The sequence below is a fragment of the Ascaphus truei genome, chromosome 13 (assembly GCF_040206685.1).
Source record: "Ascaphus truei isolate aAscTru1 chromosome 13, aAscTru1.hap1, whole genome shotgun sequence".
Taxonomy (NCBI): Eukaryota; Metazoa; Chordata; class Amphibia; order Anura; family Ascaphidae; genus Ascaphus; species Ascaphus truei.
The window spans coordinates 26,764,543-26,788,860 of NC_134495.1; positions in this window are offsets into that span (position 1 = coordinate 26,764,543).

Sequence of the window (24,318 nt, forward strand, 5' to 3'; positions counted from 1 at the left end):
AAGGTGGGTGCAAATCCTATATAAATCAAATAAGTAATACGATACCGTTTGAGCGAATATCAGAGGCAGCACTCCACAAGGTTGTCAAAAAAAGTTTTGTATTTAGTGTGACATAATAACCAACGTTTCGGTCCTCCACACGGGACCTTTCTCAAGGTGATGAACAAACAGAGTGCAGTAAAACACATATATATATACCCTAAGCAACCAAGACAAACAGGTGCAACACATGATTTAATATATCAATCACTTACATGCTGTATACAGGAACTACCCATTGAAACCAGGCTGTCAGGTGTTAACAAGAGCACTGTAGCACTCCTGCCACGTAAGCTGCGCTCACTGCGCATGTGTGTGTCAAAAGTTGATGTAACTGAGTACAAAGACTTCCGTCACGTGTAGCCGAGCCAGTGGAGGGCGCATGTTAGCAAAAACGTGTAACTGCGCATGCGCGTGCCAAGCGCTACTGCAGGGAGAAAATTGGTCATAAAAACCAAGTAAATGGCCATTGCGCATGCGCGAACCGCCTGAAATAAATAAATAATGCGGAGCAAATCGCAATAGACAGCTGACGCGCTGTGACTCACTCTGACTCGCAATGTGTGGTGTTACTGCTGCTGTCAGTCGTGAGAGCCCATGGTCAGTTAGTGAGCTATGTGCAGCCAACCTGTGTCCCAAATAGAGGACTTGTGTCTATGAACCTGGGCAAGTGAATTACACTGACAGAAAGAGGGGCCATTGCGCATGTGCAAACTGGCAGAAATAAATAAATAATAAACGGAGCAGCTCACGGCTAGAGCCTCTGCGCTCTGCTTGAATACAGAACTAAAATGTGGAACCTGGCAAAGAACAACTTGTGATGAGAACCCATTGTTATGAAATAAGCTGTACAGCAGCAAGAATAAGTTCACCAAGGGGAATGACTAATATTCTGCATCATATATAATAAACTGCCAGCATCAGTTGAATGTTTGCATGAGCTGATCTGTAAATGGGCTAACAATGACAATTGTAATATCATGGGCTAGTCCCTGCAAAACTGCCAGCATGTAATAATGTTGCACCATCACAAAACACCAATGTTACAGTGCAGTGCAGTGATACCCAATACATGTGAACATATATATACTGAGATGTGCTGACTCAATAAAAATACATACGTATATATATATACTATGATGGACCAACAATCGAATGCATAAACTGGCTGGTATGATGATAAATAGCACCAACATATCAAACATGTCCTGAATGCCACCCATGGTGGATAGAATACCGAATAAGCCTATATAGGCAATAAAGGTGATTAATTATGCCTTGATACATATAATATGTCATATTGACTATCAACAAAGCATATAGCAATTGTATCCATATTAAACAGTCTTTGTACTCAGTTACATCAACTTTTGACACACACATGCGCAGTGAGCGCAGCTTACGTGGCAGGAGTGCTACAGTGCTCTTGTTAACACCTGACAGCCTGGTTTCAATGGGTAGTTCCTGTATACAGCATGTAAGTGATTGATATATTAAATCATGTGTTGCACCTGTTTGTCTTGGTTGCTTAGGGTATATATATGTGTTTTACTGCACTCTGTTTGTTCATCACCTTGAGAAAGGTCCCGTGTGGAGGACCGAAACGTTGGTTATTATGTCACACTAAATACAAAACTTTTTTTGACAACCTTGTGGAGTGCTGCCTCTGATATTCGCTCAAACGGTATCGTATTACTTATTTGATTTATATAGGATTTGCACCCACCTTTATCTACCTGACGGAGTGCCTTGTTCTCATTCATTCACTGTATTACATTACGGACTAAGTGCACCCTCTACTTTGTGCCTTTTGACCCTGAGGACATACAGGGTTTAATCATTGACTGTATCATTTAGTGCTTCTATTTTTGACATTTTCTTTGGTGACTTATGGAGTTCTCTGATGATGTGGCTGGCATATTCGCAGGTATCTCAGATACAGTGAGTTTTTCAGATACCGAAATCGCACAGATTAGGTATACTGATGATATACAGGCTGTGTTTTGACCAGATAAACCATCGGATGTATTTAATGATTTGATAAAATTGAAGAAGAAAGAGGTTGACTTCTGCTTGCATGGTGTGACCATCTCGCATTACCACGAAGAAGGTCTTATCCCTAGGGGCTTCCGCGTTAATAATCAGCCAACTATTGGCAGGGGGGACCACAATTTCTGCAAAAAGTGGATAGGAATCTTAAACAAATGCTCTTTTGACTTAATGATTTTGGTCATTGAACAGTCAAGCAAGGAGCTGTCAAAGATCAAATGCAATATAGAAACAATTACTAAAGAGTATGGCGGTACATTAGACACTGACACATCTACTGATAAGCAGGATAAAATTCAAAATACAATTGATGCATATAGAGAGAATCTGATAAAATATAAAAGAGAAAAGCTCAAAATTATTAAGGCTGATTATTCTGACAGACGTGTGTATAGATGGCTGCTTGGGATTAATGAGCCAAACCAGACTAAAAATAAACCTAGGAGGTTTTTTTGTAAACACAAGAAAACCACGGCCACTAGTGGCACTTGTAACACCAGTGACACTGATCAATCAGACGGTCCAGATAGTGCAGCAGCGGGCCCTCTGTCTTTTTTAGGACAAGGAAAACCGCCAACCCCCCCCCCATTCCCAAAACAGGCATAAAACCAGGAGGGGCGGACACAAGCACAAGGTATCCATTACGGCAAACAACATCCAGAGGTCAGAACAAGCACGCAGCGTAGAGTGTGTAGTGTTCAACATGTCTGAGTATCTTCTCAAACCTGCTGAACTTAGCCTTCTCAACAAAGGCCTGACATTTGTACCAACATATAAACAAGATCCCTTTTCTTGGGAAGTCGATCTATACCGTCTGAATAGACAATTAAAATTGAAAGACTTCTTCAGCAAAACACCATCGGATCCCACAGACAGTGACACAACCAAGCAGTTGCATAAATTCAAACCATGCAGTACCTTTGATCCCCAGACACATAACCACAGCATTCACACTTTCATGCATCTAGTGGGACTGGATACTAGAGCCAAATTAAAAAACTACAAAACCAGTTACTCAAATCTTTCCAGGGAAGAACATCAGGCCATCAAGTCGCTCAGCTCAAACACTGATATCATTATTAGATCAGCTGACAAAGGGGGTGGTGTTGTGGTTATGCCCTATAGTTATTATAAACAAGAGATTGGCAATCAATTAGGGGTTACCACACATTACAAACTGCTGTCTTTGGATCCCACACTAGGCTATAAAAGGGAGATTGATACTATCATTGATCTTGGGCTCACAAATAGATGGATCTCTGAAGAGACAAGCAAATTTCTAAAACAATCTAATCCAATCATTCCAGTCATATACATCCTTCCCAAAATACACAAATCTATCACAGCACCTCCTGGAAGGCTGATAATTTCAGCACGTGGCTCATTGACCCATCCACTTTCCCAATATGTAGACTTCTTTCTACAGCCAATGGTCTCTAAGATGAAAACATACATCAAAGATACCACAAATTTCATCAATCAATTGGCTACTCTGACAAATATCACAGAAGAATACATTTTGGCGACAATGGATGTCGCAAGCCTGTATTCCAACATTAACCATATTGATGGCATTGAAGCAAGCAGGGAACATTTAGCGAGCTTGACTTCACATGCTGGCCCTCCTCCTGATTTTTTACTGTTACTGATGGATGTGATCCTGCATAAAAATTATTTCAAATTTGAAAACTCTTTTTATTTGCAGCTTATTGGCACTGCAATGGGGTCAAATATGGCCCCATCATATGCCAATTTATTCATGGATTCCTATAAATGCAAACACTTTTTCAATAATCCATCATACAGTAAATATCTGGTTAGGTTTTTCCGCTACATAGATGATTTGTTTTTGGTCTGGTCTGGAACTGAGGCAGAGTTACTGGCATTCGTTGATGCACTCAACCACTTACCTACCACTATACGCTTCACATTGTGCTTTAGCACCACTGAGGTAGCCTTTCTAGACACTATCGTGTACAAAGAAAATGGACGCTTGGCAACAAGGCTTTTCCGCAAAATCACGGACAAAAATACACTGCTGCTGGCATCCAGCCACCATCCAGCTCCAATGAAGAAAGGATTACCCTTTTCACAGTTTTTGAGGGTAATAAGAGTCACCAGTGAACCATCGAGGCTAGAGGCAGGACTTGAAGACATGAAAGAATCTTTCCTGGAACGTGGCTATGACCGGGCAGAGGTGACCGTGGCACTAGGAAAGGCAAGAGGCATCCACAGAAGCACCTTGCTAAAGCCACAAGATAAAAAAACAGGTGATAACCGCTTCAATATCAAAAGCACCTATACTACGGCGTCAGGATTCATCAGACGCAGTATCTATAGCAACACACCAACATTTTAGCCAAAGACAAGCAAATTGGACAATTTTTCAAGGATCCTCCCCGGTTCTGCTATCGCAGAGGTCGCAATTTGGGAGACTTGCTCACACAAGCTGATCCACGTTTCAAATATTGCAAGAAACAGTCCTGGCTGACGAGACCAGTTGGAGTGCATAAATGCCGAGGATGTGTCAACTGTCAGTATATGGTGCTTGGTAAAAGTTATCCACACCCGCATCATGGACATCGTATCTACATCAAGGATTTCATGAATTGTGACTCAAAATACGTGGTATATTTTATCCGGTGCCCATGTGGGCTTTATTACATTGGCAAGACCATAAGGATGCTGAAGGAACGCCTCAGTCTACATCGGTCTGCTATCAGGAAGGCCATGGCAGACACAGACAACAAGGAAGACTTTACACAACAACCGGTGGCTCGTCATTTTAAAGAGAAACAGCATAGTCTCGCTACTCTACGGTGCATGCCAATTGCGCAGGTTCCAATGTCCCCTAGGGGTGGTGACCGCAATAAAGCTCTCCTTCAATTGGAGGCACGGACCATCTACAAATTGGATACATTAAGTCCACGTGGATTGAATGAAGATTTGGCGTTGAGCTGTTTTCTCTGATCTATTCATCATGACGTGACAGTGATGGAGCCTAATCAGGACTTTGTTGTTTCTAATCAATGACTCAACTGCTTTATGCGTCTCCTTGTCCCCAGATTGCGAGTTAATTGGACGGGACTTGTATTGTATATAACGGCCTTATACATTTCTCCTGTACATTATAGGATTCTTTTTGTCTCCAGCACAGGAATTGACTTTATGTATTGGTTATCATCACCAATTACTGCTTACCTATCTTATATATACCTTTGATGGTTTGTGCCATGGTCCCAACCACTCTGCATTACTACTGTTTAATATGGATACCATTGCTATATGCTTTTTTGATAGTCAATATGACATATTATATGTATCAAGGCATAATTAATCACCTTTATTGCCTATGTAGGCTTATTCGGTATTCTATCCACCATGGGTGGCATTCAGGACATGTTTGATATGTTGGTGCTATTTATCATCATACCAGCCAGTTTATGCATTCGATTGTTGGTCCATCACAGTATATATATATACGTATGTATTTTTATTGAGTCAGCACATCTCAGTGTATATATGTTCACATGTATTGGGTATCACTGCACTGCACTGTAACATTGGTGTTTTGTGATGGTGCAACATTATTACATGCTGGCAGTTTTGCAGGGACTAGCCCATGATATTACAATTGTCATTGTTAGCCTATTTACAGATCAGCTCATGCTAACATTCAACTGATGCTGGCAGTTTATTATATATGATGCAGAATATTAGTCATTCCCCTTGGTGAACTTATTCTTGCTGCTGTACAGCTTATTTCATAACAATGGGTTCTCATCACAAGTTGTTCTTTGCCAGGTTCCACATTTTAGTTCTGTATTCAAGCAGAGCGCAGAGGCTCTAGCCGTGAGCTGCTCCGTTTATTATTTATTTATTTCTGCCAGTTTGCACATGCGCAATGGCCCCTCTTTCTGTCAGTGTAATTCACTTGCCCAGGTTCATAGACACAAGTCCTCTGTTTGGGACACAGGTTGGCTGCACATAGCTCACTAACTGACCATGGGCTCCCACGACTGACAGCAGCAGTAACACCACACATTGCGAGTCAGAGTGAGTCACAGCGCGTCAGCTGTCTATTGCGATTAGCTCCGCATTATTTATTTATTTCAGGCGGTTCGCGCATGCGCAATGGCCATTTACTTGGTTTTTATGACCAATTTTCTCCCTGCAGTAGCGCTTGGCACGCGCATGCGCAGTTATACGTTTTTGCTAACATGCGCCCTCCACTGGCTCGGCTACATGCGACGGAAGTATTTGTACTCAGTTACATCAACTTTTGACACACACATGCGCAGTGAGCGCAGCTTACGTGGCAGGAGTGCTACAGTGCTCTTGTTAACACCTGACAGCCTGGTTTCAATGGGTAGTTCCTGTATACAGCATGTAAGTGATTGATATATTAAATCATGTGTTGCACCTGTTTGTCTTGGTTGCTTAGGGTATATATATGTGTTTTACTGCACTCTGTTTGTTCATCACCTTGAGAAATGTCCCGTGTGGAGGACCGAAACGTTTGTTATGATGTCTTAACAATACAAAGCTTTTTTTGACCATCCATTGGAGTGCTGCCTCTTGATATTCGTCTCACACATGGTATCGTATTGCCTATTTATTCTCTACAGGATTTGCACCCATCATTTTGATTTACCTGACGGAGTGCCTACTGTTCTTGTTTATTTGTTATATATATATATATATATATATATATATATATATATATATATACATTTTATATATACATACTGTATATATAAATATATATGACGAAAACAAATATATATTTCCATTTCTCCTCTCAAACTGGCTTGTAATTTATTAGTGAGATTTCAATATTTGAATCTTAAGTCTTATATCAAAGGACCCATTTAGTAGCATCTTTTGATAAAAAAAATATTCAAGACTGCTAACCTCGTCAACGTAAAAGTATAGGTACATTTTAGCAGGATATATTATATAAATAAAATGTATTTTTGTTCTATAGACTAAACGTAGAAAATATGTGAAAGTGCCCAAATAGTTAATTGAATTAAGCCTATTATCTCATCTTTTTAGCTCTTGGGCCTAGTAACAATGTACCACTCTTTCATACTGTGTGCAATTAAAGTATTTTTTGTGTTTTTTCGTTTCCAGGCATGCCAGCAAGCAGGGATTGCTAGGGTATGAGTTTCAAGCAGGGTTTTGCGGATGAACCTTTGACAGAATGTGCCTAGGCGATTGGGGTCTGGAGTTGTCGGTTCCCCCATAAATGTACCCGGGAATCATACCTGATTCTCGGATACATGTAGGTACATTGTCCCGGCAATTCCTCCCCTTGAAAACGCAAGCGCGACTCACCACTAGGGTACCCTGCTTCAGCACAGCCCAGAAAGGAGAATGGGGCACAGCGATAAAACATATACAGCTCAACCCCCTTATAACGCTGTGCTTGGCGTCAAAAGAATCACATCTCGTTATAAGCGGATCGCGTTAGTAATAATGTACAATTGTATGCATTGTACAATAAGGTATTTAAGATACCATTAATCCTGTTGTAAAGTTTTCATAAATACAAAAATTGGGAGCCACGCTTACATCGCGTTATAAGCAGATTCGTGTTGTAACGGATCGCGCTATAACGGGGTTGAGCTGTATTTCTATAGCTGAGGGAATCCCTAGGTTAAGGGGGGAACCCCAGCTAGTGCCCAGGTGACCAACAACCAGTATATGGTTTGTGTGTGCCCCAACCGTATATAAGGTTGAGGGGAGAATCTGAGAGTCCAGACTGAGTCCAAGATAAAGTGTGTGGGGAATAAGGCAGATAGAAATACAACTACAAAATGTTTTCCTTTTCTGTCCCCTGTTCCCCAAGACTCAGAAGTGTATGAAAATATACTATTAAATGTAATGTGATTTTTACATTCGGAACCGACATCCCAACAGGCTGCCCGAGCTAACCAATAGACGCCGGTAAGTCTACTGGACATAGAGTTCAAAGCAGCCACAGGATTCCCAGAGGTGTGACTAGCATTTGGTCAGCGGGGAAAGGTGTAGTACCAGGTCCAGAGATCAATGGCAGTCCTCTGGGATGCCACTTGCTCTGCCAGACCTGGTGGAGTATGCCCCAGCAGGTGGTATTGAGACAGCCAAGGAGAGAGGTGGCAGGCTTGCGCATATCTCTTTGCTATTTCAGATTTCCCGCTGACCCGGCTTTTCTAGCCAGCTTGGCTCTGATTGGCTGCTGGGGAATTTTCCCATGCGTTGATTGGCTGCTGAGTTTTGTGAATGAAACTCAGAATTCTATAAGAATCGACGAGCCAATCAGATTTGTTGTCTCCGGTAATAGAGCGCGGGTGGGCTTTTCAAAGTTGCTTCTGTGCGAATAGCAGAGCAACTGGCTTTGATTTCAAGCCTAAAAAGCCTGGCTGCTAGAGTCCAGCTTTTTTGGGCCATGTTCTCAGAAACGAACATTGCAGACGAGGCTGGGATTTTATGCCGATTTGAGTTCAGGAGATTTGGAGTAACTCGCTGTCAAGAGGGACCAAGTTCTCAGAAGAGAATGTAGTGGTGGCGTGTGGAACTTTATGCCAATTTGGATTTCAGGAGATTCCGGGCTATGTCCCGGTCAGGGTAAAACTCACCCAAAGAGTTCCCTGCACCTAGGAAAGTCTAGTTTTCTACCCTAGTCCCAAAGTAAGTGTGTCTTTTTGTCTGTATTTTGTGTATCATTTTGTGTAAGCAAATAAATTACGATTTATTTCATTAACTTGTTTTGCTGAATGAATGATCCTGGTAAAAAAAAGTGTAAATAATCCGTGACAATTTACACCTAAATATTCAGGATACACTGGAAGCACCACTGATAGACATTGTTTAACCAGACACAGTTGACTGTAGTTATTCTAAAAGGCTTACTAGGGACAATGAATACATACCTGAAATTCATCCTCAGAACACAAGCATAAAGCACATTTTGTGTGTATTTTCATGGCAGATAAATTAGCATACCACCTGAATTTGTACTCCTAGACAAATAGATTGATAAGGCCTTATTCTTTAAGTTGCAATAGCTCCCATCCTATTCTTTCCCAGATTTATTGCAGCTTGCAAAATAGGGCCATAATCTGTTGAGAGTACTGTAATGTAACAACAAAAATGTGTAAAGAAAAGGTGTGGTGTTATGAATTAGTATGTTATTGACTCATTATCATTTAAAAGCATTAAACACAATGTATGTATGTATGTCTTTATTTACAGTATATAGCGCCATTAATGTAGACAGTGTTTCCCAGCAGTAATACATATGACAATCAAACACATAAAGGGGAGAAGTGCTTCAGACATAAAGCAACCATTAGGAAAAGGAGCCGCTGCTCCGAAGAGCTTACAATCTAATTGGTTGGTAGGAAGAACGTACAGAGACAGTAGGAGGCCATTCTGGTAAGTGCACCTGCAAGGGGCCAAGGTTTATGTATGATGTGTTCATTATCAGCCATAGAGCTACATATATGCTTCCTTAAGAAGGTGTGTTTTGAGGTGGGTCTTTAATGTGAAGAGAGAGGGTACTTGTCGGATATTAAGAGGAAGGGCATCCCAGAGGTGTGGGGCAGCAGTGAGAAGGGTTTAGGGTGGGAGGGGGCTTTAGATACAAAAGGGTAGAGGGAATCTTTGACACAGGCCCTCATTCTCTCCCATCTCGATTACTGTAACCTTCTGCTGTCGGGCCTTCCTGACTATAACCTGTCTCTCCTACAATCTATCCTAAACGCTGCTGCCAGAATCACTCTACTTTTTCCTAAATCTGTCTTAGCATATCCCCTGCTGAAATCACTCTCCTGGCTTCCTATCAAATCACGAATTGAATGTTTAATTACACCACGCACGAGAGCTGAGAACTGCAGAGAGAAGAGCACGTGGGCACAGCCCTATGAAGAGAGGGAAGATCTGACATCTGCAATGAGAAGAGAGATCTAGATTTTGGTAAAATTTTAATGCGATCCCGCTGCATATAATGTTTGCAATAATACTGAGGGCAGCGTCCCTTTCTGGGGCCTTCCCTAGAGCAGCCACAAACTTAGAAGGGCTAGGGGCCTATCTGGGGCGAGGGGAATATCTATCCTAGTCCGTGAGCCACTGGCACCCGAACATCACCTTCCCCTTCTCTCTCCTGACTCCAACGTCAGAAACTCCAACTGCCAGTAACTCTAACTGCTGCCTTTAACTGCCTGTGTCAATATTCTAACTTCATGTGCCTCAGACTCCTGAAACATGTAGTCCCTTACGGAGCCTCTCCTAAGATGTCCGCCGCAACTCTGGGGACAAGGCTACACATGTATATAATGATTGTACTATAGAATTAAAGAATGTATATATCTAAAGAAATTCCCATGTTTAAAGCTATTCTAGACAGGATGTTCAACTACCTCATAATGGATTAATGTCAGTTGCCGTTGTAGTGTGCTTCAATCTCACACAGTCATAAGAGGAATTAATATGTGCGGAAAGCAGGATAATATACAAAAATAAACAGCAAAATATATAGGACAGTACACAGAAAAACCTCATAGGCAACATCAGGGAGAAAAGAAGAAAGACATTGATTAGACATATAGGGGCCTATTCTATAAGCATTGATAAGCCTACTCCTATTCTTTAAGCGTCGATAAGTGGGCGATAAAAGAAAAAATTGACAAAAATGTCAGCGTTCAAAAAAAAACGCTGAGTGAGCGGCGATAAGCCACTTATCGACAGGTTCTGAAACTCGTGCAATTCTAGTAGCCACAATTAGGTTATCGAAGCCTATCGCGGCTCAAGAATGGTGAGTTTCTCACAAAATTCTCACTCCAGGATAAGTTAGTGGTGAGAATCTGACGATAAGCGATGAGACAGGACTTAGAAAAAAAATGCTTTTATCCTGCATCGGAATAATGCAGGGGTCTCTGGAGCTAATACTATTAATATAAGCACCAGAGACTCCCAGCATGAATCCCATGCAATAAAAATGCATTTACAGTCAACTTCACTACCTTGTTCCCTATGGGTGTCTGGGGATCCTCAGGTGGTCCCTGTGGGTGTCTGGGGGTCAGTGGGTGGTTCTCGTGGGTCCCCGCTGGCATGCGGTACCAATCCTGTTGCAAAAAAACTAATTTTTGGCCTACATTGCAAAAAATACATCTCCCCAACCCCCAACACATAAATTACAGTGATGGGCCAAATAACTATTATCCAGATATGCTGTGCTGAAGGAGTGTCTCAGTGCATTAAGACTGACTCTGGCACTGAGTTTGAAGCTGGTTCAATTCATGTGTCGGCTCCTTGGGACCTTGGGCTAGTCACTTTATCTCCCTGTGCATCAGACACCAAAAACATATATTGTAAGCTCTATGGGGCAGGGACTGTGCCTGCTAAAATGTCTCTGTAAAGCGCTACGTAAAACAACAACAAATTATTATTATGGATAATAGCTCATTTGATCATTATTAAATAAAACATTAGCCAGACAGCAGAAATAAAGTAAATAAACCTTTCTACCGTGCCATCATGAAGGGCGTCCTCTTCAGCATACTGCAGGGCCATGACCTCCGTTGCCAGATAGAATAAATAAATAATAAATAAATAAATAATACAATCTAATGGCCCCTAACCCTTTAATCACCTTAGCGGTTAATAACCGCTATAGTAATAAGGGGTTAACCCACCCTTCACCGCTACCCATCTTGGAAGCCTAACCACCCACCCCTGGCCCTCTATATCCACCCTGTACCCGTTGATTGGCATAGTGGTACATCATACCCATATAATATGGGCATCATAAGCCATTATAACACTCAATGGTCACTCTAATAAAAATACATGAATGCCCAAATTACATTTTAATAAAACATACATAAGCACCTAAACACCACAATTCAATAAATAAAAGCACTAGCCAACAAATTCAATTAATAAAAGCACTAACCAACAAAACAATACGTACATGAATGCCTGGTTTTCACTCAAAACTTTTCTCTCACTGATTTCTCCATTTCCCCCTTTCCTTTCTCTGACACTCACCTCATCTCATTCTCTCTCGCTTCTCCCCTTATCATCCTCCATCTACCCCTTGGTTCTGCAGAAACCTGCGCTCTATTAACCTACCAGACTTTGAGTTCACTTTACGCTCCTCCCTATCCTCCCACTCCTCTCTCAGTTCTGCTACAGACTCTGACAACCTGGTCAGGAACTACAACTCTGCCTTATCCTCCTCTCTTGATCTACATGCCCCGCTTTCTCTGTGCCGTCCTCGCCCTTCTAAATTCCCACATGTGCATGCTGCGATCCTCCACTCATTCCTCTGAATGCCTCTGGAGGAAATCTCACACTGTTGCAGACTTCCTCCACTACAAATCTATGCTATCCTGTTTCAGCTCTGCCCTCTCTCAAGCTAAACAAACCTACTTTTCTTTATTTATCAACACGCACAAGTCTAACCCACGCCGACCCTTCTCTGTCTTTGGCTCTCTACTGAAACCACCCTCAGCTTCCTCTTCTTCCTCCATCTCACCTCAGGACTTTGCTGACTATTTTAAGGAAAAGGTGGAATCCATACATCAGAACATCCCTTCTGTTTCCTCCTCCCATTCTACACCACTTCCTAACTCTCATCCTGCCTTCCTTGACGCTTTTTCCACTGTTTCAGAGGAGGATGTGTCACTGTTGATCTCCTCTTCTCCCTCTACCACTTGCCCGCTTAACCCCATTCCCAACCATCTCCTAAAACCTCTTACTCCTACTACAATCCCTATGCTCACACACGTTTAACTCCTCCCTCTACTCTGGTACCATTCCATCCTCCTTCAAGCATGCAACAGTTATTCCATTACTCAAGAACAGCAAGCTTGACCTTACCTGTCTTTCTAACTATTGACCTGTCTCCCTCCTGCCTTTTGCCTCTAAACTCCTTGAACCTCTTGTATTCTCTCGCTTGCTCCATTTTCTCAACACCTATCTCTCCTAGACCCTCTACAATCTGGTTTCCACACAGCTCACTCGACTGAAACAGCCCTCACTAAAATAACTAATGACCTCCATGCTGCCAAAGACAGAGGTCATTACACTCTGCTCATATTACACAACCTCTCTGCAGCTTTTAACACCGTGGAACACCCTCTTCTCCTTCACATTCTGCATTCTCTTGGTATTCAGAACAAAGCTCCATCCTGGATCTCCTCTTACCTCTCCCATTGTACTTTCAGTGTCTCTTCTGATAACCTCCTCCTCCTCTATTGATCTCTCTGTGGGGGTACCCCAGGACTATGTCCTGGGACCTCTTCTCTTTTCTCTGTACACACTTTCTCTAGGTGACCTAATCACATCTCTTGGGTTTAAATATCACCTCTATGCTGATCACACACAAATTTACTTTTCAACCCCTGATCTTACACCTGCTGTACAAACCAACATTTCTGAATGTCTCTCTGGAATATCATCCTGGATTGCCATACGCCACCTTAAACTCAACATGGCAAAAACAGAGCTCCTCATATTTCCTCCCAAATCTGGCCCTACTACCTCCTTCCACATTACTGTTGGAAGTACAATCATTCACCCATTTGCCCAAGCACGCTGCCTATGGGTCACACTCGACTCCTCTCTCACATTCTTCTCTTACATTCAGAACATTTTTAAAACCTGTCGCTTTTTCCTCCGCAATATTACAAAGATATGCCCTTTCCTCTGTTGCTCGACTGCTAAAAGTCTGACTCAGGACCTCATTTTCTCCCGTCTGGATTACTGTAAACTCCTGTTGTCCGGGCTTCGGGCCTCTCACCTGTCTCCCCTACAATCTATCCTAAACGCTGCTAATTTTAGTAATTAATTGCTTTGTTGGTTACTATTTAAAATTATTTATTCATTTTGTTGGTTGGTGCTTTTGTTAATTGAATTTGTTGGCTAGTGCTTTAATTTATTGAATTGTGGTGTTTAGGTCCTTGTTTATGTTTTATTATTGTATATTTTGGGTATTCATATATTTTTATTAGGGTGACCATTGAGTGCTATAGTGGCTTGTCATGCCCATATTATATGATTATGATGTGCCACTATGCCAATCAATGGGTTTAGGGTGGGTATATAGGGCCCGGGGTGGGTGGTTACGCCTCCAGTGTGGGTAGCAGGAGAGGGTGAGTTAACCCCTTTTTTCTATAACGGTTATTAACCGCTAAGGTGATTAAAGGGTCAGGGGCCATTAGATTGTATTATTTATTGTATTCTTTCTGGCAACAGAGGGCATGGCCCTACAGTATGCTGACACGGATGCCCTTTCTGATGACAGGGGTAAGTAGAAAGGTTTATTTACTTTATTTCTGCTGCCTGGCTAATGTTTTATTTAATAATGGGCAAATGAGCTATTATCCATATTTGGATAATAGTTATTTGGCCCATTACTGTGCTGCATGTGTTGGGGGGGGGGAAGAATTTATTGCAATGTATTTCAAATTTAAATTTTTGATACAGGATTGGTACCGCAGGCCAGCGGGGATCACCCGAGGGCCCCCAGACACTAGCGGAGACCACCCGAGGACACCGTGACACCTACGGGACCACCCTAGGACAACTAAGCACCCATGGGGACCACCTGAGGACCCCCAGACACCCCAAGACAACCACGGCAAACACCCGAGGGCCCCCAGACACTCATAGGGACCACCCTGGGACCCCATTGGGGCCCCCAGATACCCATGTGGACCACCTGGAGGCCCAAGGACACCCATGGGGACCGCCCGGGGACCCCCACTGGCCTCTTGTATCAATCCTGTGTTGTATACGTCTCTAGGTCTCCTAATAGGCGATATGCTTCTTCATTTTATTTTACAAGATCCATCACCACAACCCCCCTCCCTTGTCAGCTTGTTTAATAACAATGTTTGTATTGTCCATGAGTTCTTTAAAAGCATCTTTCTCTCCTTTTGTTAAATTTTATTTATGCTTAGTATTATTTAGTGTGAGCTCTTCAAAATCCCTTGTAACCATTTGAAAAAGGACTTCTAAGTGATTCCCCTTTGCATGATGGGGGTAGAAGGTAGATCTTGACTTTAGATCAGAGTGGATAAATTGTCTCTCCTGTTGAACTACGGGAGGAACAACACCATCCACCCTGGGTTCCAAATTCCTGCAAAGAAAAAATCTCTTGATTGTAAGTTTCCTTAAAAACTTATTTGCATCTATAATGAGGTCAAAATTGCTTGTTTTGCGATTCAATCAAAGATATTGAACTAAGGTTAAATATGTTATCTATTGCTTGGTGGAACTTTTTGACCCATGTTCTCTTTCTTCTACCTCTCTTTCCACCGGATGTTCTACCTCTTTTTGATGGTGCCTGTGACTCTCCAATAGTGGGAGAAACCGGTTCCCTGTGTCTCACAAGGTGGAAGGGCCCTCTGCCCCTAAAAGAACTTCTGACCTATCGGTACCACAATGTGTTGGTGTGATCTCATTTCACCTCTTTCCCTTGTTTCTTGATCTTTTTTCCTATTTGACGATGGCTGGAGTTTTATATTCCTGTCTTTCTCCCTTTTGTCTTGTTTCACTTGATCAATTGGGGTATACTGCACCGACACACTTTATTCGAGCAAATACCCAGTATGTATCTGGCAGATACCTGGAATGCGCCGCTCCTCACCTCTGACAAGCCCCGTTGTGTTTGCCTTCCCAGCCTGGGTTCATGCCTGGCTGACGGGCGGCTGATCTGTTAAATGATAATGATTAGGATTTAATAGGCTGCAATGCTTCGCGTGTCTACCAGATGGCATAAATTCACGAATTGTAATGCAGTATATATATATATACTGTGCAGTATTGCAGCCAGCGGGAATAAAATGCTTCAATCCCTGCCTGGAAAATAACCCAATGCACTCGGGCAGAAAACAGTCACAAACCTCAATACACCCGGGTATACTCGAATTCGTGGGACTAGCCGAGCTCGAATAAAGTGTGTCGCCAGTGTAATTAGCCCGACTCTGGTCATGTGAAGAATATTTGAGTGATAAATACTTTTATTTTTAGAAGGGCCCCTATTTTCTTGTTGTGAGTCTCGTCTATCGTAATACATAGTTTCCCTTGAAGGAGTTGGGTATATTCATTTGGTCTTTCATTGCATTTTGTCTTATAATGGTTATCATTATTGTTAGACTTGTGTGTTACTCTGTCTTACTCTTGGGTTTTCTTTTTATTCCTTGTCTGATTCCAATTTCTTTGTTCTCCTTTCTGGTAATCTTTCTCATCTCTCCTGAAATTTTTCTTTTATATTTAGGAAATGTTAGTCTTTTTCCAAAGTGTCTAGTTTTTTCTGTAATTGTTTATCCTTCTCTTTAAATTCTGCTGTGTTCTCCAGCGGAATTAGTTTCTCTTTAATTATATCAATCTCCTCATCTATACTTTTTAGATGTACTTTTTGCTTTTGTATAATTAAATCTATTAGTTCTTGGGAGCATGTGTCTAATGCTTTATTCCAATTGCTTATAAATTCTTCATCTTCTACTGTAGATCAAACACATTTTTTTAAAGAATCCTAAGACGTCTAGGGATCCTCCCACAGCTTTTAGACTTCTCCAAAAATGTTAAATCCCACCATTTTTTGTATCCATAGTGAGTAATTTCTCCAATTTTGTACATTCTGTTTCAATGATGTTATTAATATCTACTATTACTACCCCCTAGGACACAGTGTGTCATCATGATTTGTAAAGTTAAACATTGCTGAAGGGAAATAGTGTCCCCTGATCTCCAGGTGCTTTTAATATAGAATTCACTTTTGATACAGTAAGTTATATCAAACTAATGCTGTACAGTTTATTAACAATGTGATTGACACATTAATTTACAGTGAGCTAATTTCAATGTCAATTATACAATACCCCCAATACTATGCCCAAGATCCAAATCAAAAGTGAAGCCTAACCCCCAAAAATGAATTTTAAGGGTTGTTCTTCCAAATACAATATTAATGTAAAAAGTATAAGATAATGGTAGGGTAGAGGGGGGAAGGGGAGGGAAGGAAGGTACTGTAACTCTCGCTTCAGCCTAATGTACAGATTAATGCATGATAACAAAGGTGCAAAGGGGGAATGGGAATAATAATGAAATGGGAAGAAAGGAAACACCCTTTAACAGGCACTCATTGTAATGATTGATATGATAAATTAAGATTAATAAGTAATACTTTATTAAAATAATTAAAATAAATGGTGATACATCTAAACAAATACTATTGATAAACATCAGTGACCTAACATATAAAACAAACCAACAAACATTAAACATAAACTGAACAAGGGGAAAATTGATTGGCAGGTAAGTACTTATTAGTAGTGAGGTAGCTCACAGTAGCTTATCACAAAATCCCTACTGTAAATCCAGCACTAAGCAATTATGTTAAAAACCTGTGCTGTTTAGACAGGTAGCTAGAGACTGACCGCCATGACGCTCAGAATACAGAAAGTACACATATATATGGATGCTCCCCCAGAAAACCATGATCGGCGCAGGATAAGTATCAGAACGAGTATATAAATCTAGTGCATTAAATCAGACACTAATCACACAATTAATGTTTAGAGTAACATTAACAAGATAGTCACAATGGCTATGAAATACACATTAATATATTGCATCACAGTGAAAGAAGTGTAGAATGTTAACGTGGCCCTGAGGCACGGGTCTTAGTCCGTATCAAGTTATAGCCTCCTATACTAAACGAAAGAAATGCACTATTACAAAGTCAAAAAGTATGTATGGATCAAACCTGCAAGGTAGCAGCTCGCGGCTTTTGAAAAAGCCTCCGCGAAACGTGCGTCAGGTGGGAGGCGGGACCAGGCTGACGTCATGACGCATCTCCGTCGGGTTGTGGGTGAGAGGCACTGCTGAGTGCCGGTTTCAGCTGCGAGCTGCTACCTTGCAGGTTTGATCCATACATACCCCCTGAACCGTTGCTAGCAGCCTAGTGTGATTTCGTGGCAGGGTATGCGTGTGTCTTCTGCTTTTGGTTGCTGAATCGTGACGACGATGCTCTGGGTATAGTAGCCATTTGACATTATATTCTTGAGATATAAGCAGAAGCTCTTTATATGTTGCGACTGCAAGTTTCAGAGTAGCAGCTTCTTAGACACAATGTATATGTTACTCTTGCGACTTTCACCCTACCCACTGACAGTTTGCTCCTCATTAACCACTTTTTGACTTTGTAATAGTGCATTTCTTTCGTTTAGTATAGGAGGCTATAACTTGATACGGACTAAGACCCGTGCCTCAGGGCCACGTTAACACACTTTTTGGGCCATTCTACACTTCTTGCACTGTGATGCACTATATTAATGTGTATTTCATAGCCATTGTGACTATCTTGTTAATGTTACTCTAGATGTGTAAATATTAATTGTGTGATTAGTGTCTGATTTAATGCACTAGATTTATATACTCGGTCTGATACTTATCCTGCGCCGATTGTGGTTTTCTGGGGGAGCATCCATATATATGTGTACTTTCTGTATTCTGAGCGTCATGACGGTCAGTCCCTGGCTACCTGTCTAAACAGCACAGGTTTTTAACATAATTGTTTAGTGCTGGATTTAGGGATTTTGTGATAAGCTACTGTGAGCTACCTCACTACTAATAAGTACTTACCTGCCAGTCAATTTTCCCCTTGTTCCAGTTTATGTTTAATGTTTGTTGGTTTGTGTTATATGTTAGGTCACTGTTGTTTATCAATAGTATTTGTTTAGATGTATCACCATTTATTTGAATTATTTTAATAAAGTATTACTTATTAATCTTAATCCATCATATAAATCATTACAATGAGTGCTTGTTAAAGGGTGTTTCCTTTCTTCCCATTTCGTAAAAAGTATAAAGCAGAAATAATAAATAATGCAATTAATAATCAATCCAGCTGTATTTGATATGAATTTAAGGAGGTTGAAGGGTCATTGTGTACAGATGCAGCGGCCGTTATTGAAACACTTCACGCAGTGTATACCTAGGAAATACTCATGTCATGGCGTGGGATTTCTTCCAATCTTACCGCCTTAAGACGTGAGTGCAGGCGAGTGCAGAAAATGGCATTTTAGTGTTCTGGTTTTTAAACATCTGAAATTGACACAGTAGCACAGTACTGTACACATTGCAATTTATTTTATTGCATTTAATTGCACACAATCCATGAAATTCAAACAAAGCAACCGGGATTAACACATGTGCCTGGGGCGATTGGCCGCGTTAAAGCCGCGTGGAGTACAGCAGCGCACACGAAAACGGCGCCGTGATTTCTTTGAATAACGGCCGCTGCATCTGTTTGCATTTTTGTTATATTTGCAATTTTCATTCAGTTTTTAACTCAATATTGAATACACGTAATATATTTTATTAAATCAATTATGGGGCCTATTCTCGTAGCTTCAAAGTTGCCAGTGCCATAACTGCACGGTTTGGCATATTCAGAAGTAGCAGAATGAAATGTGAGAAAAAAAAACATATTATTTATTGCAAATTGCATTCTTCTAAACCACTTCTACAGTGGCGGCCGCCTTTATCCTAAAGCGGCCGCCACCGCGGGAATTTTCAAACCGCGGAGGGCGCGCGGCTTCTTTTTGGCCGTTTTCCCGCGCCTCGGGCACTTTCAATGATAAGCGCCATTAGTGCTTATCTGCTGATGCGGCCGCCGCGCGGGAAACTCCGATACAAAACGGAGAATAGCACCGCATTTATCCGGGTAAGCTTTAGAATAAAGGCGGCCACGACAGTATAAAAAGTGACAACCCGCATGGTTTAACAGCCAAAATGCCCAGATTGTACTTCCTTTAGAAGTGGAATGACCTGAGGTGCTTTTAACTCCATCCCCACTTTACTTATTGGTTTTGTTCTCTCAGCCCAACCCATATTTCTAACTACGAGAATTGTAATACAACCAAGGAAGAGGGCCCAGTCTAACTCGCACTCATATCCCCAGCAAAAAAATGACAAGAAGATAAAAATACATTTTACAGTTATAAAAATTATGCGTTTGTTTTAATAGTAACAATGTAGATGTATTATTAAAGCTGTATAAGAAACTTTAGCATGAGCTAACACATGCACCCAACACTGAGAATTTTTTTTTTTTTTCTAATTTGATAGGGGATACGGTTTACACATCTAAGTCTCCACCAGTGTTGGGGTTGATGTGTTGTCTCTTACATTTTTTACTGTTTAAGTGTAATGTATGATGTTACGTGAATATGCATTGGTTTTATTGTGCACACCCATGTGTTTTTTACCCCCTTGACATTTATACCATAAGAGAGCCATAGGGTTAATGCATTTTAGGCAATAAATAGCCAGTAGGGATAGTACAGCTCCAATTTCCCCGGATGAATTGACAATTCAAGTCACAAAATGCGTAGGGTGGAGGTTGTTTGCGTATGTCAGCACTGAGATGGAGTTATCGGCGCAGCAGTGATGTCATCGGGGGAGGAGACAGGTCGAGTAGCGGCAATGAGGAGAGGAAAGGAGAAGAGTGAAGCTAACCACAGCTACTAGCACCGTGCTCTGCAGACTCAAGCTGTGGACGGCATCTTTGAATTACACGCCAAGACTCAATACATTGTACTGTAAGTGTATTTTGGGTCTTGTGCATTTGAATAAATATAATCAACTGTACCATGCTAGGTTTATTTTATTCATTCATGGGTACACATCTGTTGGAGACTGAGTGGGATTTGAGGATCCAGGCTACTGATTAAAGCAAAGAACTTAACCCATTACCTGTGATCCATGTATATGCTGTAAGTAGGCATTTGAAACATACAGCGATCTATGCTGTGGAAGTTACTGCACAATGGTCTGTTCTCTTATTTGTACCCACAAAATTACCAGATATTGAATTAACCATTTGGGATTTACATACATCATTTGGGACTGACCAGAGCTTCAATTTCGGGACTGGTATTATTGACACTTGCGCCAAGGATTTTGTTCTTTTTTTCTGTTGCAGTACAAGCAGACCTGATTTTGAGGCTTCATCAGCTGTTTCAGCGCTGACCAGCATGGAACTCGTGGACCTGAGGAAGTTGCTGTGTGTTCAACGAAATGCGTAGGGCCGTATCTATAGGTGGTTCTTAGCAACAACGTCATTTAACGCACTATCTCTGGCCCCACCCCTGACCAATGAAGTACTCTAAGATTCCCTCTGCCAGCTGATCTGCCAGCTCTTTGAACTGCCAAACACCAGGTGCTGACTTCCCCTGGCGCCACTGGATTCCTGCTGTTTCCCTGCCGTCTTGCTGGCATAAAGATCAGCCACTAAAACGCCTGGTGTTGAATTCCCTCTGTTGCTGCTGGAGCCTTGCTGCTCGCTAGGACAGGTTTTTAACACCACAACTGGACCTGACGGAGGCTATCATGACAAGAGGATACATCAGTGAGGCGATACAGTCTGCTCTGGTGTGGCTTCCTGATACAGCTGAGCAGAGATGCCTACCTGAGATCAAGTTAATTCCTACTGCGATTTTTTTCACGAATGTTTGCGAGTGTGCATTTTTAAGGTTACTCCAACATAGCAATATATATCAAATTACAATAATGCACTATGGGGCATGCGCTTATTCTTTTTTTTTTTTTTAGATTTGTTTGGGTATTCGTTCATTCCACAGAAGCAGCTCAGACCCCAAGACCCGTCCGGGCCATCTATCCTATATTTTTTTGGTATACTGCAATTTTTGTTGTGTTGATATACATCCATATTGTTTAGCTTTCATATCTCTGTACATCTTTTAGCACTGACTTTTACTTCTTGTGATATTTTTAAAAATATATATATATATCAGCAAAAGAAAAAGAGAGGCGCGTTCCACATAGCGTAATTTATGCTATGTGGCATGCGCCTCTCTTTTTATTTTTCCTGCTAGATGCACTTTGGATGGGGTTCATCCTGTGAGAGGCTGCGTACAAGTCACGGCACTGGATGGTTATGGACTAATAATCAATTTTTATTGATTGGTAATGGACTATCTTTGGATTAACTAATATTAGTATTTGATATTGGACACAGCTATATTTTATACAATTTTTTATAATATGTGTTTTTATTTCATCTAGCTTTTTATATCATATGTCTGTCTTAAATTTTCAGTTGTATAGCCTATTTTTAATGTTTCATTGTTGCCACAGCTACTAGCCGTGCCAGTCACAACAATGGAACATTTAATGTTAAAGGATCATACAGCTGCACATCCAGGAATGTAGTATATGATTCAGTGCAACAAATGTGACCAAGGATGCTACATTGGGGAAACCAGCCAAAAACTACAAGGTAGAATGAATATGCACAGACACTCCATACTCCATTATGATGAAGGAAGATACTGCTCACAGTGGGACATCATTTCTCACAACCAGATCATTGCATAAATGATTTAAAAATCAAAATCCTCAATGGAATATTTAAACGCACCCAAGAGCGGAAAACATTTGAGCTGAGAATGATAAGACTCTTTGACACCAAAACAAATGGACTTAATACAGACATGGGGTTTCTCACACACTATCAAAATTTGTTGTAATGGTCCTCCCTGCTATTGTGCCATCTTATACCTTCCCCCCAGCATCCTCCTCCCCCTCGGTGCTGCTGTGGATGTACAGCCCACCCCTCCCCCATCCCTTATTCTCACCTTCCTTATCTCTGTTTTAACACCCCTCCAGTGCTTCTCTGTTCTTTATTCTTGCTTTTTTTTCCAACCCTGTCACAGAAACCTTTGTATATCAGTATTGTTGACTTGAGGAAGAGAGGAAAACTCTCGAAAGCTTATCCTATGACATAAATTGTTAGTCCAAATAAAAAAGGTATCACCTAATACTGAAGAACTCTTTTATTCTGCACTATCGCAACTGAACTAACACAGCTATTTCCGTTTTATATATATATACCCTATTTCCTCAATTCTAAGACGCACCTTTTTTCCGATTTTCACGTGTCTGAAATTGGGGTGCGTCTTAGAATCGATGTATTAAATTTTTTTAACATGTTTCAGGAGAGGTCCCATGTCAGCGGAGGACGAAGTGTGCGGAGGCGGCAGGAGAGGTCCCACGTCTGCAGATGGTTGAAGATGAACAGCGGGTGGGAGTGCGGTGGCGGCGGCAGGACAGGTCCAAGTCTGCAGGTGAATGAAGATAAGACAGCGGGTGTGTGGTGGCGGAGGCGGCTAATAGATCATAAAGCAGGAGCAGAGAGTGCACCTCCACAGCCGTTCCCCTATGCCACTCTGCTCCTGCTCAGCTCTCCTGCTATTATGATCTCCTGTCACCACACGCCCGCTGTCTTATCTTCATTCACATGCAGACTTGGACCTGTCCTGCCGCCGCCACCACACTCCCACCGTCCATCTTCAACCATCTGCAGATGTGAGACCTCTCTCTTGCCGCCGCCGCCCGCTTCGTCCTCCACTGACATGGGACCTCTCCTGAGACATGGTAAGCGAAAAAGTAATTTTCCTCAATTGTAAGGGCCAAATCGATGGTGCGTCTTACAATCGAAGGCGTCTTACAATCGAGGAAATACGGTATATATATAAACAAAACAAATAGTCGATACCGTTCTGTGGCTAATGAAATGCTTTTTTGTGCGAGCTTTCGAGATACAGTGATCTCTTCTTCGGGCGATGTTGCAATTGATTAAGCCAAGAAATTTACTTTCAAACAGGACAGCTAGGAATGTTATCTCTGTGGGTGAAGCCTAACCCTCCCCTGTGCAGTATGCGATTTATGAATGAAGGTGTTTAATGGTCCCTGAATGTTTGTGATTTTAGAGTAAGCATGTATGTGTGTGTGTGTCACTCACTGATAGACATTGTTCAACTAGACACCATTGTCTGCAGTTATTCTAAAAGGCTTACTAAGGACAATGTATAGATGTGATACCTGAAATTCATCCTTAGAACACAAGCATAATTCACGTTTTGTGTTGCATTTTCATGGCACATACAGTAATTTAGCCTACCTCCTGAATTTGTACTTATAGACAAACAGACTTATTGGGCCTTATTGTTTAAGCTGCGATAGCTCCCATCCTACGCTATTCCAGATTGGATTTATCGCACCTTGCAGAATAGGGCCCATAGTCTGAGAGTACTGTGCATGTACTATATAACAACATTTGTTTTGCAAAGAAAATAATGTTTGGTGCTATTACTAACAGGTCATTGACTCATTATCGTGTACTGTATAAGCATTACAAGCAATGTG